A 17,641-nucleotide genomic window follows, 5' to 3' on the forward strand; every position below is an offset into this window, starting at 1 on the left:
ATCTCAGCCATCCGTTTTTATTAATGACCTAATCTCCAACTAAACTCACTATCAAGTTCCATCACCTCTACCAAACAAAATATTGGGATTAAAAATCAAATTCACATCTTAATCTTATTATCAATTCGCTCGTGTAAACTCCCAATCCCCTTCCCTCGAGTTACCAAACAAGCCGTAGGTGATTTTCGTCATGCGAACTTTTTTTTTTTTTTTGCATACCTAAAACCACCATCAAGATCAGAGTAGGGGTGAAGTTTGCCTGGTTTTGGAAGTGCAAACAATCAGTTTATTTAGCTTAGGGCGAAAGATAGACTTGGTAAAGGTTCAAGGGTTACAAATAGACTTCAACCTTTTTTTTCTTCGACTGTTTTTTTTCTTCGACTGTTATGTTTGTAATTTCTATTTCTAGAATTGTTTCAGCTAACATCCTGATCCACAAGGCAGAGCCCTCACCTAGCTATTATATCATAGACATGGATTTTGTTTAATATCATAATGAATTCCGATGGGGATAACTAGCTATATCATAGACAAGTATTTCGTTTGGTATCAATATGAATTCGAATATAAATAAGTCCATTTGATGCCCTAATCCTTTACTTTGTCCAAAACTCAATCTTTCAATACAATTCATTTAACACCCTAAATTTTTAATACAGTGCATTTGACCCCTCAATCTTTTTCACTTGGTTTTCACCTACGTGACGCTGATGTGATGGTCTAGCCAACATAGAAATCATAGGTCATATGTGTTATTCTCTCGTCCCTTTAGTACTACCTCCTCTAGCTTCATCCACTGGAGATCATGAAGGCAACATCACATAGTGAATGGTAGCTTGCAATGGCTTTCTCGATAGTAGAGGCTTCAACAACAACGCCATGTTTGGGACCATGATCATCCCCCTTATCGCTGCCGCCATGAGGACAACATTAGGGCCGCGCCAGTGCTAAATCCAGAATATGGAGCTCCGGCTGATTGGAAAGGGAGGTACCTTGGCATCATTGATTACTCGGCTATCCTCCTGTGGGTTCTAGAAAATGCTGAGATTACCGCCGTTGCTCTATCAGCTGGGTCAACAACCGTGGCAGGAGTTGGAATGGGTGCTGTCGGTGCAGTGGGAGTGGCAGCATTGGGTGCAAGTAGTATAGATGGCCATAAGGCCCAAGGCCCGATGGCTCGGCCCAGGCACGCACGACCCAATTGGGGTCATGCCCGGGCCGGCTTGACTTGATAGCTGGGCCATGCCTGGGCCGATGCCTTGGTACGGTGGGCCGGCCCGGCACGGCCCGATCCAATGAGGAGGGAGAAAAATAGTTAGGGACTAACATTAGACTTAATGCAGCCATATAATTCACTGCCTAAGAGAGAAGGGATGCAAATAGACTTATTAATCATTCAGACATGGCCCAAAGAAATGAGGGAAGGAAATTAGACTTCTTTTTTACGAAGAAGCACGATGGACTGTCGTGCCTTCGAGCCGGCCCAGCACGCCCCGAGTTGTATTGGGCCGTGCCTGGCTCGATGCTTCAGCACATGGGCCGAGAGGGCGCAGCCCGGTGTATTGGTCGGGCCATGCCGGCCCGATAGATTCTGGCCCGAGCACGGCGTGGCTGGGCCGTGCCGCTCAGATGGCCATCTATAGGTGCAACTGGTCCTGCAGCTGTTGCTGGTTTGACTGCCGCTGCAGTAGGGGCTGCTGTTGCTGGTGGGTTAACAGCAGAAAAGGGTGTGGCAAAGGATGGACTAACTGCTGCTGATCATTTAGGAGAAGATTTCTACAAAGTTCTGCTTCAGCAAGAACATTTCAAATCAACCACAGTATGCATTTTACTCTATCATGAATTATTATGCATATTTGGCAGTGTTTTTTTTTCCTCTTTGTTAAATGTCGATCATTTATAGAGTCCAGTCAGTCTCAAATTATTTGTTATATATTCTACCCTGAACCACTGTTCTGCTGTGTGGCTACACCGAAGTTTGGCTATCCTAATTACAATATATGCCGCAACTTGGCATGATTAAAAGCTTCCTGTGATTTCTTAGCTGCAACTTATTGTTGCTAATAATAGTTTGGATATCTGTCCTCTTCGCCTCAGTTGAATATTGCATGATGATCTTCTGATGTAAATCCTGCTAACCTTCATTTTTTCTCATTATTGTAGGTTCGATCAATTGTAGAATCCTACCGCTGGTCTCCTTCTGTCTCCATTACACTGGACACTTCCCTGCTTACTGTACTACCGTTGCTACCGAAGTACAGGTTAAGGAATGTCCCAGTGATTGAGCCTGATAAGCCAATTTCTCACTCCGTTTCAAAATGTTTGACACCATTAACTTTTTAGCACATGTTTGACCGTTCGTCTTATTAAAAAAAATGTGAAATATGTAAAACTATATGTGTACATAAAAAAAAATGTGAAATATGTAAAACTATATGTGTACATAAAAGTATATTTAACAATGAATCAAATGATATGAAAAGAATAAATAATTACTTAAATTTTTTTAATAAGACGAATGATCAAACACGTACTAAAAAGTCAATGGTGTCAAAAATTTTGAAACGGAGGGAGTATTAATTAAGAACTTCATTACTCATACTGGTGTTGTTAAAGGACTTCAGCAGTTGCAAAGGAAGGGATTCGTTTGATTATATTTCAGCACTCCCTCTCTCGGACTTGGGACTTCCGTTTATGTCACTTGATGAGGTTATTGCGTCTCCCTAATCCAATTCTTTACTAATGAGAAATCATGTCCCCTACATTATCAAGATAAAAGTTATATCTCAAGCTGAAATGTACTTTTTTTTCACTTCACTTTGCAATAGATTGGTAATTGAACAATGCTGTGCTTTCTTCAGGTTATCACTGCTAACAGTGGTGATCTAATCTTGTAAGCTTTTAAGGACAACAAAATTGGTGGTGTGCCTGTAGTAGAAGGTCCCAACAAGTTTCAGGTATCAAACCATCCGACTATTTGTTACCGCGTGAGTCATTTTTTAAATTTTGCATTTCCATGTTCCTAATGATAAATCTTCCATACATACAGGCAACTTACTGTCATGGAGTTCATGAAGACCATAGGCTCCACCGTTCTTGATTCAGGGAATGGCCTGGTGAAGCCACCTCTCACCTGTTCGCCTGACGCTTCTATTGGCAGCGTGATTGACAGCATTGCATCAAGAATAACCCACCGGATATATACGTCGTGGACGGTGACTTCGAGGTTGTTGGTGTCGTGACACTGCGAGCACGAGACGTGTGATCTCTTGCTTTATCTATGAGCCTCCTCGTTATTGTGACAACTATTTGGCACCAGCCATGGATAATTAAGCTTGAGGACAAAGGTGCAGGTTCTGTGGACACAAGTTGAGCCTTTTTATGTAACGTGAACACCAAAATAACAGACTGAATTAGGGAGCATGCAGTAGCAACACTGATGTATTCAGGTTTAATTTGTGGTGTTCCTGCAGTGAAAGTGTGTAGAACAAGAGTGATGCTGTTACTCCATGGTCTCTTAATGTAGTTTGCTTTGTGTTACTTAATTCCTATATAGGGAAAGTTAATATATCCTCAGTAAAAGTTCATCTAACACCTCATACTTTGAAGTCAGATAACCAACTCTATCAACTTCATAGTACTGTTCGTATAACCGCTAAAAGTAATTTTTATCTAATTATTTTATTCGGTTTTATCTAATTTTACATGTACAATAGATGAATTTAGTGACGTGACACTCCCACTATCCGAAAATAACTCTATTTTTAGTCTTGGGTGTTCAAACTAAGGTCGAGAGAAAAGACCAAAGTCTCCTTATCAACATAAAAATAGCATTCCATTCTGATGAATGGATAGATAGATAAAGGACATTGAAGGAGTAAAACTTAAAACAGTATTGATGAGTAGATAGATAGGTAAAGGTATTGAAGGAATAAAACTTATAACAGGATAAAAGTGAACTTATTTTTCATAAAAAAAACAGTATTACGAGTGTTTTAGAATAAAAGGTATAAAAGAAATAAGATTTATAATAGGCTAGAAATGAACTTATTTTAGAATAAACTGTTCATGTTAGAAATGAAGTTATCTTTGGACCGAGGAATAAATATATTCAAGATATATGTCAAATTCTCCCTTAGACTCTTTTTTACACCAATAACGGAGGATCGATACAATGACAATAATCGAGGATCAAGGATTAATGAAGTGAAAATTTATCATCTTTGTTAACCAAAACCTTATTAAGTATCTGTATACGGAAATCAGCATGTCCAAAACAACCTCAAGAAGTTATATGAACAATATTATGTAGTAAGTTGAAGCGTTTAGGTTAGGGTGTTAGATATGCTTGTATCCAAAGTTATATTTGTATGACGTTAGAACAAACTGAGATTGTGTGCCTTCCTCGGATTGAGATCCATTGACTTACTTCCTTCCAACTTTGAGTCACTGACATGTGGATCTACTCTGTCAGTGACCTACGTCAGAATTAAGTAGAGGATCCTCTTTTGTCTTCCTTTTTACCCAGAGGGATCCGTGTCTACTAATTTGTTTTGGGGTGAATCGCTTGTAAGGTCCTTCAACTTATACTTTAGGTTCTATTTGGTCCTGATATTTTATATTATTCAAAAAGACTTTAAAGTTTATCATGTAACTTAATATAATCCATATACCCGCTAAAAACGATAACTCAGAATGCCGCACCATACTTGCCTTGCATACATGGTTAAAATTGATATTTTGATTTTATCCTTACCTATGCCAATTTTTTTAAGAAAAAGAGAAATAAAGAGAAAAGGAGAGAAAAAGGACAAATACAAATGTAGTAAAGACACAAAGATACAATAATCATTATGTTTTGCCGTTTCCTTTCTTCTTTCTTATTTCATACATTCTTCAATGCGGTCAGGTAAGGAGAGCACTCCACGCGTCCACATCCGACGCCTGGAAGGGTGTTTCCTCTCCCAACGCATTAAGGCTTTATGCATTGTGCATAAACTCTACAGAAGGGTATCAATGTCATTTTAACAGTCATGCGCTCGGTTTACGATGATGTCCTAATGGTTTACGCAAACAACTCCAACCAGCACCAGTACCCGGATATCCTGCTGGACGATATGGTCACCGCTGTCGCCGGAGAAGATAGACATTGCACATGGTTTACATTAGAGTAAATTAATATAGTTATGTTTTATGCTAATAGAGAAGGACCATGGACAACGTAAGATAGACGGATAAGATAGACATTGCGCATGGTTTACATTAATATAGTTATAGTTTACGCTAATAGAGAAGGACCTGCCATGGCCGCTGCTTTATTTAGCGTTTATAGAGGTAGAACACAAGGTAAGTTATATATGTAGTTTAAATGAACTTTCGTACAAGATCCGGATAAGTGAATGGTTATTCGTTTACATAAATTCCTACATGGTTATGCAAAAACTTATTACGAGTTACATAGCCACAGTAGATCCGGACTAAATGAATGGATTACGTTCTATTAAATAATAATGTTATGTTGTGGGTCAGCCCCACAACCAGGGTTTGTAAAAATTGTATTTTTTTTAAATAAAAGATTAAAAAGACCCTGCAATTCATAGCGGATGGCCCAACAGAAGTACATGAAAATAGCCCATCTGCGTTGTACTATTTTACTACTAAAACCCTTACGTTTTCATAATTATGCTCAAGTTTTTACAGCTGTATTCCATTTAGCACCTTAATATTTTTAGGATTTATTAACTACTGTTAGATATTTTATTTGATACCCATAGATTGAAAGGTAATTACGTTTGAATCTCTCAAAGGTAATTGAGTAAATCATCATGTGACTCTCATAGGATCTACCACAACTACTATTCATCCTCCTTGGAACATTTAAAAATTGGATTACGCCAAGCAGGACGACAGGCAGGGAATCAGCCCATACACCAAAAAAGATGGATTATATGTCGAGGACGACAAGGGTTACGCCAAGCACGGAATCAACCCATACACTACCAGCTGCTGTCTACGCCAACAAGATGAGAGTTTATGCTACAAAATGGTCAAATTCCAAGGTTTGTACGCGCACGCGGGCATCGCGAGGTGCCCTACATGGTACACACCCACGTGTGGATCTCGCGCGTAAACACATCCATGCTACGCTTGAAAGGTTAATGTACACGCACGAAGGATGAGTTTACGTCTACGATCCACGGGCAGGCATGAACCATATGTAGGCAACTCGAGATCCTCCGTGTACGCACCACCAATTACGCCTACGTGGGGAAACCACATCCATCCTATGCTCACAGTGTCGTTGCACACGAGACGCGACGTACGTGCCTGAGGCGTCGCAACACTCTGTTGTCGCTAATCAAAGGACTTGCAACTATGCAATGAGTAGTATACTAGATATACGACGAAGAACACTGGGATGCGAAAGAAAAAAACTCTGAAGTAACATCTAACGATAACAACTCCAACACTTAACATGGAAGATACGAAAGAAAAGGAAGTCTGAAGCAACATCTAATGATAATAACTCCAACACTTGACCCCTCCCCCAGCCTAGCCAGCCGGCACCCATTAGCCCATTAGGCCCAGCGTGCAAGCCAGGCCCAGGAGGTAGGGAAAGAGGCCACGAGGAGGGCGCAGTCGTGCACATATGCACGGTACAACTAAGGGCCGGCGTGTCGATTTGACGTAAGCCGTGCGCGGTTTACACGTACGCAGGCATCGAGAGGTGCTCTACATGTGGGGCAGGCGCGAACCATATGTAGGCAACACGCGATCCCCCACTCCCCCACTCCCTGACCATCCATGCTATGGTCGATTGCTCGAAAGGTTAATTTACACGCACGAAGGATGAGCTTACATCCACGATCCACGGGCAGGAGTGAACCATATGTAGGCAACTCGCAATATGATCCCCCGCGTACACCATTTACGCTCTAAAGGTTCACGTAAAAAATTCCCCATTTACGGTCAAAAGGTGTACGCATACAGATGAATGGGTTACGCACCACCAATTACACCTACGTGGGGAAACCACATCCATCCTACACTCATGGTGTCGTTGCACGTGAGACGCGACGTACGTGCCTGAGGCGTCGCAGCACTCCGTTGTCACTAATCGAAGGACTTGCAACTATGCAATGAGTATACTAGATATACGATGAAGAACACTGAGATGCGAAAGAAAAAAACTCTGAAGTTACATCTAACGATAACAACTCCAACACTTGACATGGAGATCCACACGAGGACACGGTTTACATGTACACGGATGATCGCGAGATCAGGTGCCCAACATGGTTCACGCCCACATGTGGATCTCAGACATAAACACATTCATGCTACGCTCGAAAGGCTAATTTACGCGCACGAAGGATGAGTTTACGTCCACGATCCACGAGCAGGCGTGAACCATATGTAGGGAACTCGCGATCCCCCGCATACACGTAAACCTTCATGCACGTCTCGCGCGTACAACAACACTGTGCCCGAGGTGTGTGCATTATGCCTAAGTCGGGATTTCGGACGTAAACACGTACATAGAGCGTACCGCCTACAACACAGTTTACGCGTATGTGATGGCTGATATGCTATTTCGCGAGTCGTGCGTGCTCTACGCGTACCCGGAGATCGCTAGGTGCCTACAAGGTTCACCCCTGCCCGTGCCTACAATGCTTTAACGCAACTCGCAAACCACTGTACGCTAGGTGTTTACGGCATACGTGGATGGTTTACCCACATGATGGGATTGCGCACATAAACAGGCATGTCGAACGTATGAGTAGAATCGATGTGTTTACGTCCGCAATCCGAGGTTGGTGGTGGCCCGAGGAGAAGACCTTGACAAAATTATAAACTATATATATCACATTTTCAATATTTTGGATAATAATAAGGAGCTAACAATAAAATCGATGATGTGTTTGGCTCCTAATAGTTGAAATATAAAGGACTATTATATAAAACAAGCCAAAATGGGCTTCATAATGGACCGCCATTGGGATTTACTCCTATCGTTATTCAGTACACGGTTGAGAGGATTACCTGCTAAATTTAGGTAGGCCTAGCCCACCATAAATATTTTTTCGTTCTCACAGCATATACTAGAGGAATGCTATCGATCTTATGTGGCTATATACTTTGTATTTTCTATTTGTAGACCAACGTAAACCGGATGTAACCCCAATCGCTTGGGTTTAGCTAGGATCTTCTACATCAGATCATTTGTACCACTATTTACGTGTGCCGATGCAATGGCTTTCTCTAGACACGATCTACATTAGAGGCGTGATATAGAGCGTAAACCATAAAAACTAGCACGTAATTGAACTTTCCACTCGCCTCTTAGCTTTCCGGGGATTCCTTTGTCCTCTCTAACGAACTCTAACACTGCGTACGTTCCTTCAGTGTGGAATCACGACAAGAGTGAACTAACTATTAGAGTTTACGCTGGTGTCCAAATGACCGTCATACCCCTCGGATAAATTAACCCCATTATTTACTCAGCTAACAGGTGGCGCTCCCTCATTGGTTGTGCCTACCTTTATGCAGCTTTATGCTGACCGCACTTAAGAAAAGATCTTCTTATTTTCTATGGTATATATAAGGTAGAATGAACATTTTGATTTTAACTATGTATGCTAGGATGATGTGGCATGTCTGTATAACAGTTTCGGTGGATCAGAGACTATATCAAGTCACATGATAAATTTAGAGGTTTGTTTGGACAATATAAAATAAGGGATTAAACTAATCTCTACTATTATAAAAATTGAAGATGTTTTTGCCGGTATTTTAGTACATCATCTATGTATGAGTCGGTTTTTTAATACAGAAGGAATCATATAATAGATTTGTTTAAAAAAACTCGCATGCTAGCTTGAGACGATCGGTCAAACCACCTGCTAACTCCTCCCACCACCCACCTCTTCTCAGCTCTGTCTCGCGGAACAGTGCAGTAACACGACGGTCAACGTGCAGTAACACTACGTCTTATGTGTAGTAACAGCGCTCAAATATTGTTAACATATAGTCATGATGGATCTACTTTTGATAAGCGTTTTTTTTCTAGCATCATGGTGCAAACGATTTTAAAAAATAGTACATCATGTGAGAGATATTGTTCTTCAAATCTTGGCTTTTTTAGAATTTGACTCTCCACAAGTAGTAATGCTATAGCATTACTTGTTACTACTGTCAGTTGCACGTTACTACAATCCCATCGCATCGTTACTGTAAGAGTGCAGTAAAAATTATAAGTTTTTGCAGTAACTGTGTTTTACTGCATTTTTTGGATAGTGTTACTGCATAAACATGTGGTAACGTGTACTTGCCTTTGCAGTAACACTCCACTTTTGTGTAGTAACAAATATATTTAGCATGTGAGACATTAACCTATATATCCTCCACATGCAGTAACACTATAGCATCATTGTGAAAACGGTTTTAAAAATAATATATATCTTGTGAGATATTGCCTTTCAAATATTGGCATTTTGAACTTTAGCACTACATATGCAGTAACAGAATATGTAATTTGTAGTAACATGGGTATATACATGCAGTAACATGGTTTTACCAAATGTATAAAATTGTTCAAAACACTCGTACATCAATCAGACCTCACTCAAAGCCACCTACAGACTTTACCTATAGCCCACCTATTCGATCTTCATCTCGTAAAACTGACAAAGTAAAACTACGATTATCATGCAGTAATATAACTACTTGGAAGTGGTAATATGCACCTATTATGTAGTAACACTTCTACTTTTGTGCAGTAACAAGTATATGGTTAGCATGTGAGGCTTTAACCCATATATTTTTGTTTCGATTCCTGGTCTACTACAATTTTACTACGACGTTACTGCCAAAAGTGCAGTAACGTCCTACGTGTTCTACAGTAACGTCATGTGTTACTGTACTTTTACAACAATGTTACTACTGGAGCATAGTAACATGTTATGAGTTTCGGTAGTGAAAGATATTAGAATTGATAATCATATTACTTTCTCACAAAATTCTTGAAATAAATAGTATCATTAGATGAATTGGTTAGAAGAATGTGCTTTGAACTATGAGGTCATGGGTTCAAGTCTTGAATTTGGCAATTTATTTTTTATTTTTCTAGAAAAAGAGAAATAATGTTTCAGGGAGAAAAAAAAACAGAAAAAAGAAAGAGAGAGAGGGAGGGGGTATAGAATAACTATATTCTATACTCGGGTGTAGAATAGTCTTACCCTATATATATATATATATCCAAGCGAACTCCCACAGTGAATTTCATCTTAACTAAACCATATAATAATAATAATATTAAAATAGACCTCATCCGTTGCAACGCACGGGCATTTTTTCTAGTAATACAAAAAATTAAGAGACCGCATTGGCTATTCACTCTTGTTGTGGAAGATAAAACTGTGCAAGCGTAAGTACGTGCGCAACATGCTAGTGATGCCATCCCCGGTTGCTCACTTCACAGATGTAGGATCTGTTTTGTTCTTTGCCAATATCAAATTTTGGGCAATAGCAAGAAGTAGTGGTTACCATTTTTTTTTGGTAAAGATGTACTTTATCGACTAATTATTTATCCATCAATTGAGGCTCAAGTAATTTATTGATTATTCCAATGATTAATGTTCTAGTGCGATTTTTTTAGATAATATGGTTCAATGTAACCCTTCATGAAGTATAAATAAACCACTTAAAAAAAATAAAACACCCAATAAAAAGAGAATCTCTTGTATCATAGCAGAATAAAAAACAGGACATGCACAAACAGAGCCAAAGGGAAAGTGCAACAGCTCATATAGTGCTTAATATCCATAACAGGATATGGCACATAAAGTAGTACCATGGATATGCATGCGTATAATGTTGTAAGATCTGATCTTAGAAGGAAACAAACTGGATAAAATATATCTTTATCCTCTGGCCGGCCACTGCATGCGCTAATCATCCTCAGCCCATGCAAACCAACGCCAAACCTCACTTCATGTGACCAATCAGCACGTATACATGAGATAGAATCCAAATTCATCTCGGTCACCTCCCTTAATGCTAGCACTAGCCCAAAATCTCATATACATAAATCTACCGAACTACATGCTATAGTTCTCTGCTAGTAACTATAGCAAATAACTGATACTTCTCTGCACACGCACGCACGCACGCACGCGCGCAACACACACACACACACACACATACACATATATATATAGGATACCCATATATATATATATATATATATATATATATATATATATATATATATATATATATATATATAATTGACTCTTGAGCAAACCACTCAACACTTTTCTAAATAAATTGGCTTGCATAAATAGACTAACTAAAAGCCAAATTATGATACAAACAAGCCGCTCAGGTTGATTCTTAACACAGTGCATAACATCCTTTTTTTCAGAAAAAGAATAATTTGGCTTTTAGTTAGTCTATTTATGCATTGTGTTAAGAATCAACTGAGCGGCTTGTTTGTATCATAATTTGGTTTTTAGTTAGTCTATTTATGCAAGCCAATTTATTTAGAAAAGTGTTGAGCGTATAACATCTTTTTTTCAGAAAAAAAATAAAAAAAAGAATTTGAAACCTATTTAATTACTACCAAAACCTACCACCATACCCACAAATGCATGATCAAAATGTGCCTATAATCTGGTGAAGGGAGGTGTAGGTGCCAACGACATTGACACACACTCCGATGACCAGTATCCCGACGATCATCGTCCTCTCGAAGCAGCCAACTCCTCCTCGGAACATGTAGATCTTGAGGTAGCTCAGGCACGGGACCAGCACAGCAACGCTGACGTTCAGCGAGGACCCGATGAACAACATGAGATAGCCGAAGAAGGGCACCGTGCATGCCAGCACCACTGTGCTGATGACGATGGCTATGCTGGTGAGCACCCTGGTCAACCAGTTATTCTCAACGTCCGTCGTCGCTGACAACTTCTCCTCTATCGCTGTTGTGACTGGCTGGATCACAAGCGTGTAGTTCGCCAGCGGGGTGATCAGTGTCGTCAGGATGGCAATCCTGGTGTACAGCTTCCCTGTGGGTAAGTTCTGTGTCACCTGCGACTGCACATCCTCACCATAGATCAGATATCTCAACACTACTGTCACTGCGTAGTTTAGGCTACACAACACCGACGAGATCAACAAAACCTGCACATTAATTGGAGAGTAATAGAACATTATTGGAGTACTGATCCATTATCATCATCATCATCATGGTTTCATAAACCAAATTATGATAATTGGAACTGATAATCCATGATCAATTATCATTGGTTGCCAAATCCCTCCAAGTGAAAGGTAAAACTTAAAAATGCAACATCATTGAGCAACATCATCTGAAGATATGGATAATTGAATGCAACGGTTGATCAATATCTATCGTTAGATCATGGATATGTATCAGTAAAAGAATGGTGAAAGGTCCAAGATTGTTCAAGAAACTTCCATGAGTTAATGGAGCAATAGTCAATCTCCTACCACTTTTGCATCTTATCCCTAAAAATTCTCATACCTATTGGTTGAGTCTAAACTTAGTACAAAAATATATACAACACAATAGATCTCTATTTTAACTTGGCATAGAAAAGTTCATGATGCAGCACATCTTCCAAATTTAGATATGTTGCCTTTTAATTTATCTAAAATTGTATTGAACTATACATAAAATTACTTAAAATCAAATTTTGTAAACTATGTATTCAAATAGCTAATATAATTCTTTCGTTTTAATTGCTAGACACATCTTCTAACTTTAGGTTTAACATACAAACTAAATAACATTAGGCGGCACATGATTAGCTTTATATTTAAGCTACATTGCTTTTACATGGGTGTGTATGAGTGGTAACCAAATATAGTTGAGAGGCGACCCTAATTGCCTCCAGTCACCAGTTTATTCCGCTGGAGTGATAGGCTGTACTGTAGCACAGTACACCTTCACGTCACCGCACACGTTAAACTGGTCGAAAGGCCAACCCAACATTACCCAAAATTTACGTCATTATGCAAAAAAAATATATTAATGCTAAATTGTGAATATTGCACTTGCAATTAATTTCATATTGCACTCGCCATTCTATATCAGTGTAAATTAACATTACAGAATTGATAACTAGTACAACATTTTTTTTAGGGATGGAACAACTTTTTTTAATAAATCATTTTAATGTTGATTTCATTTGATCCTAATTCTTAATTTTAATTGGATGGTCAAAATAAACTTATTGGCTTAACTTTTATTTGCATGATGTATATACACCTGCTATATGATGGGAGTGCCAACAAAATATATGAAGTATGATGAGAACGTAGCAACTATGATGATTAAGAGGTATGCAAGTATAGTATGCATGATTATTGATGTATGAGTTCTAAAAAATAATTATGAGTGTGCGCGTCTTCCATGCATACATGTAATAAAAAAACAATATGTTTGTATTCTTACTAAACCTATTGCTAATTTAATTCCACCATTTACTATTCAATTTTCATTAACGATAATTCTAAATTTACATTGTTAGTTGTTATCATAAATTTTACCAAACTTACTATCAAGTTCAACACATAAATACATTTTAAAGTGTACCTTAGGAAAATCCTTCCTGGACTTCATCGAGGAGTACACGGTCGGGAAGACGCCATGGCCGACGAAGCAAACGAAGTAGAGGGTGAGGGCGGTGGGCAACCCGCTCAGATTCAAGAGGTTGTTGCCCGCCATGTGGAAGCCCTTGTCGGGCACACCGGCCCAGACCCCGTCAGCGCCACTGACGAGATGAGCCCGACTACCGAGACATAGGTGAGCATGCTGAGGTTCTTGAGCCACGTCATCGGGAGGATGACGGCGGCCGTCGCGAGCACGAACAGCTGCTTCCCGTGCACTTGGTACCCTAGGATCTCCACCACCGTGCTGGGGAGGAGCTTATCGAGGTTGTCGCCCTCGAGGATGAGGAAGCTGATGGCGACGAGGTAGAGCTCGACGTACATGACGAGGCCGATGGTCGTCCAGCCGTAGGCGCCGAAGGCGAGGTAGCCGATGTCTGGGTAGCTCCGTACACAGCGGTCGATGCACATGCAGCGGTCGATAAGGTTGCCGGTGTAGAAGCAGATGGCGCCGACCATGGCAAAGAGCGCCAGGCTAAGCCACCCACCCTGCAACGGCATAACCAGAAATCACATTGCTAAAGTTGAGGCAGCTCCTCCTGAAGGAAGCACCGGTGATGCAGAACGAGACGCCGTCGGTAGGGAAGAGTTGCTGCTCCATGTCGCAAACCAGATCTTCTTCTCGTGTTTGCTATGGAGGAGAGCCTCATCGATAGGGCTCTTATCCGCCACTATAATCCCCATGTCTGTGTGTACACCTATTAAACCAAAAATCACCCGACAGATTTTTAAATCAAAATCACCTAGATTTTTAATACTTACATAATACACATATGAAAATAGCATGTATAACTTATCATATGTATCATAACACATAATTCATTATTAAAGATAACCTTATAGTTAAAAATAAAGTGCAACTTACACTCAGTGAAAAATAGAAAAAAATAAATTACATACAAATCTAATAGAGATTACATTGTAATTTAGGCCTAGTTTAGTTCCTAATTTTTTCTTCAAACTTCCAACTTTTCCATCACATCAAAACTTTTCTACACACACAAACTTCCAACTTTTCCATCACATCGTTCCAATTTCAATCAAACTTCCAATTTTAGCATAACTAAACACACCCTTACAATGAGTGAAAATGTAATTATTACAAATTACACTGTAAAAGTACTATATTTACACTGTAATTTTTTCCTCGACTTAACTCCTCTCTCTCTCATCATTACCAGGCTTTCATGCCCTGTATGCTTTTGGGCAAAGTGAAGTTGACAGGAATGAGTACACTAAACGATTAAAAACAACTTTAAAATATTTAATTAGTGAGAGACAAAGATAATCAGTCATATGCATGGATGTACAATACCACGTAGTCCAGCACACGCGAGTTAAGAGTTTCGTGGGAGCGCTGACACAAAGAGGTCACGAATCTAAAGTTTAGATTAACGGTTGAAAAATCAACAAATCTTAACGGAAAAATTTGTCGAGGTATTTTTAGCTTAATTGATTATTAATTGAGAGTTGAGATGAGATCTAATTTAGAATGGGCAGAATATGTGAGATTAGTTATATGTTGATATATCTTGAGTCGATAATTCATGAGCGTAACTAACTGGGGCACCAGATCAAGCTCCAACTCTTCTGTGCTCATTTGCACTTCGTGGACTCGTACAATTGGTAATAAATTCGCTTTTTCTTCTCCTATTTTGTGTCCACGGTTCACCGTTATGTCCACAACCGGTAGAGACTTACATATGTAATCTTGGGACTTACATTGTAAATACACTAAAATTACATATGTAATTTTGAGACTTACAATGTAAATACATGTTGACTATTTTTTCATGAAAAATATGGCGGAATAAATATAGATACTCTCAATTAATAATCACTTTAACGCGCGGCAGCATACTGCTGGACTGAGAGAGCAAACAAAATAATAATCTATCTATTATTCCCATGCTGGTTGTTCTGCCGGCTGCCTATTGGTCCAGGTGGCACAATGCTTTTCTGATGCGTGTACGACGCTGCCTATACACCCCGCCTATACACAGTTGTGCATGGCTCATGTAGCATCATGGGCCAAGTGCCATGCACGATTGAATGGACTAGGTAGGCCCACGTGTGAAGAAAGAAAAAAAAGAAAAAGATTGATCTATCACTGTACGTATTGATTTGGTTGCTTCTGTTTACACCGTAATTTTGACAAATTAATCCTTATATTAAAACTTTAAAAATAAACCATGTCAAAAACTAATTAAAAAAACAGACCGTGACCTTAGCGCCAACCCTAATGACACTAAACTAAAACATCTCAGCACCACCCAACGTGGCACAAATTAGCCATGTAAAAGGAACTCAACGTCACTATACATTACGATGACCTCTTAATAGGTTTAAAATATATAGCATGTGCTGAAATCCTGAGTAGTGTTTAACTTTATTCATTTTATCAAAAAAAAAGTGCCTATAAGTAATAAAAATAGACAAAACAATTTTAAAATTAAGTAGTGAATTTAAATTTATACAAGTAATTCATAGCACATACTACGAATGCATATGTAATTTTCAATTATTAAATAAATAAACCAAGATTAGTATTGCTATGTCTTAAACATATGGTAAAGGTTAACATATATACTTTAGAGAAGTGCTCTCACGAATTGTGCTTATCATTGGGTATTCTTGCAAAACGCTGTTAATCCTAGAATGAATTCATACTGGTACATGTATGTCTTCCTGAAAATAGGAAAGGAACGTGCATTTTTTTCAAAAAAAAATATATGTTCAATGTGTTCAAATACAAAACATGCAATTTCATTAAAAAAATTACTTATTAACCCAATAAAACATAGCTAGCATATGTTACCACTCTTTCTGCAACCTTTTTACAAACACAAAAGTAAGAAAAAATATTTAAGAGTTTTGTGGACATGAGACTGTCTATATGACAGCCAGCTGAATTTTTGGGTAGTATCAGCCGAATTTTGGATGGTGGAATCTTTCCTAATCTGACACGTGTTAAAAATCCTAATGCCGCCCAAATCTCCAACCACTGGTTGACGTGTGTCACGATGAGTTCTATTTTGAGCAGTTAATTAATGGGTCTATCATTGTCAATATCAGTTCAATAAAACTCTGTTGCTCAACTAAAATGGCACGTCAACTATTCTTAGGTTATGCGGTTCTGCTATACATTACTTCTTCTGCTACACATCATACATCCTTTTCGTTCAAGTTGACCAGCTTTATATATAAAAAAACATAGTAAAACTTTTGACATGAAATAAATATTATTTAAAAATATATAAAATGATGGATTTAACAAAAAAATATATGTTTTATCAAACTTAAAAAAGTTGGCTTAACCCAAAACGTCCAAACAACTTTAAGTTCGGCCAAATATATAGAATAATATAGTAATATTTTCAACATAATATAAGTATATTGAATGGTATATTTAGTGGAACCAATTTGTTGTTGTAAATGTCACTATGTTTTTTATAAACTTTGACAAACTTGAAAAGGTTTAAATAAGGACAAACCCAAAATGAATGAAAACACAGAGGGAGTAGTACTTACCGAAAAATTATAGTTTTATTGCTTTTCACTATCTATCAGCCATTAAGTCCATTAAGTAAAAATTAAATTTTTTTCTATTAATTTCCTACTGTACAGTCCTCTTCAGTGCACACATCGCAATTATCTTCACCCGCACGTGCATCCAATCTCAAAATTATAATAAAATAAGAGAAGGGCAAAACAAAAGGAAATTAACCCTCGGGCAAGAGATACTAATGGAGGTAGAGTCACAATGAAGGAAATGAAAGAAATTAGGTTGTTAACCAATTTTTCTTATGGAAACATAATTTTTAAATAAAGCATGTTTCTCTAAATTTTACAATGAAACAAGTGATGGGCAGATTAAGAAAAAACTAGTGTTCCAAGTCAGTGACGGTCTGGCGGATTCAGCATGGGTGGCCCTGCTCAAACCCCT

At 38.7% G+C, this 17,641-nt stretch overlaps 2 pseudogenes; one reads left to right on the forward strand and one right to left on the reverse strand.

Moving 5' to 3' along the window:
- The first annotated feature begins 505 nt into the window (after positions 1-505).
- Positions 506-3,373, forward strand: LOC127774203 (SNF1-related protein kinase regulatory subunit gamma-1-like; annotated as a pseudogene).
- An 8,282-nt stretch (positions 3,374-11,655) lies between these two features.
- On the reverse strand, positions 11,656-14,380 carry LOC127772700 (amino acid transporter AVT1I-like; annotated as a pseudogene).
- Between the last annotated feature and the right edge of the window lie 3,261 nt (positions 14,381-17,641).

Source organism: Oryza glaberrima, chromosome 5 (genome assembly GCF_000147395.1).
Source record: "Oryza glaberrima chromosome 5, OglaRS2, whole genome shotgun sequence".
In the NCBI taxonomy this organism is placed as follows: domain Eukaryota; kingdom Viridiplantae; phylum Streptophyta; class Magnoliopsida; order Poales; family Poaceae; genus Oryza; species Oryza glaberrima.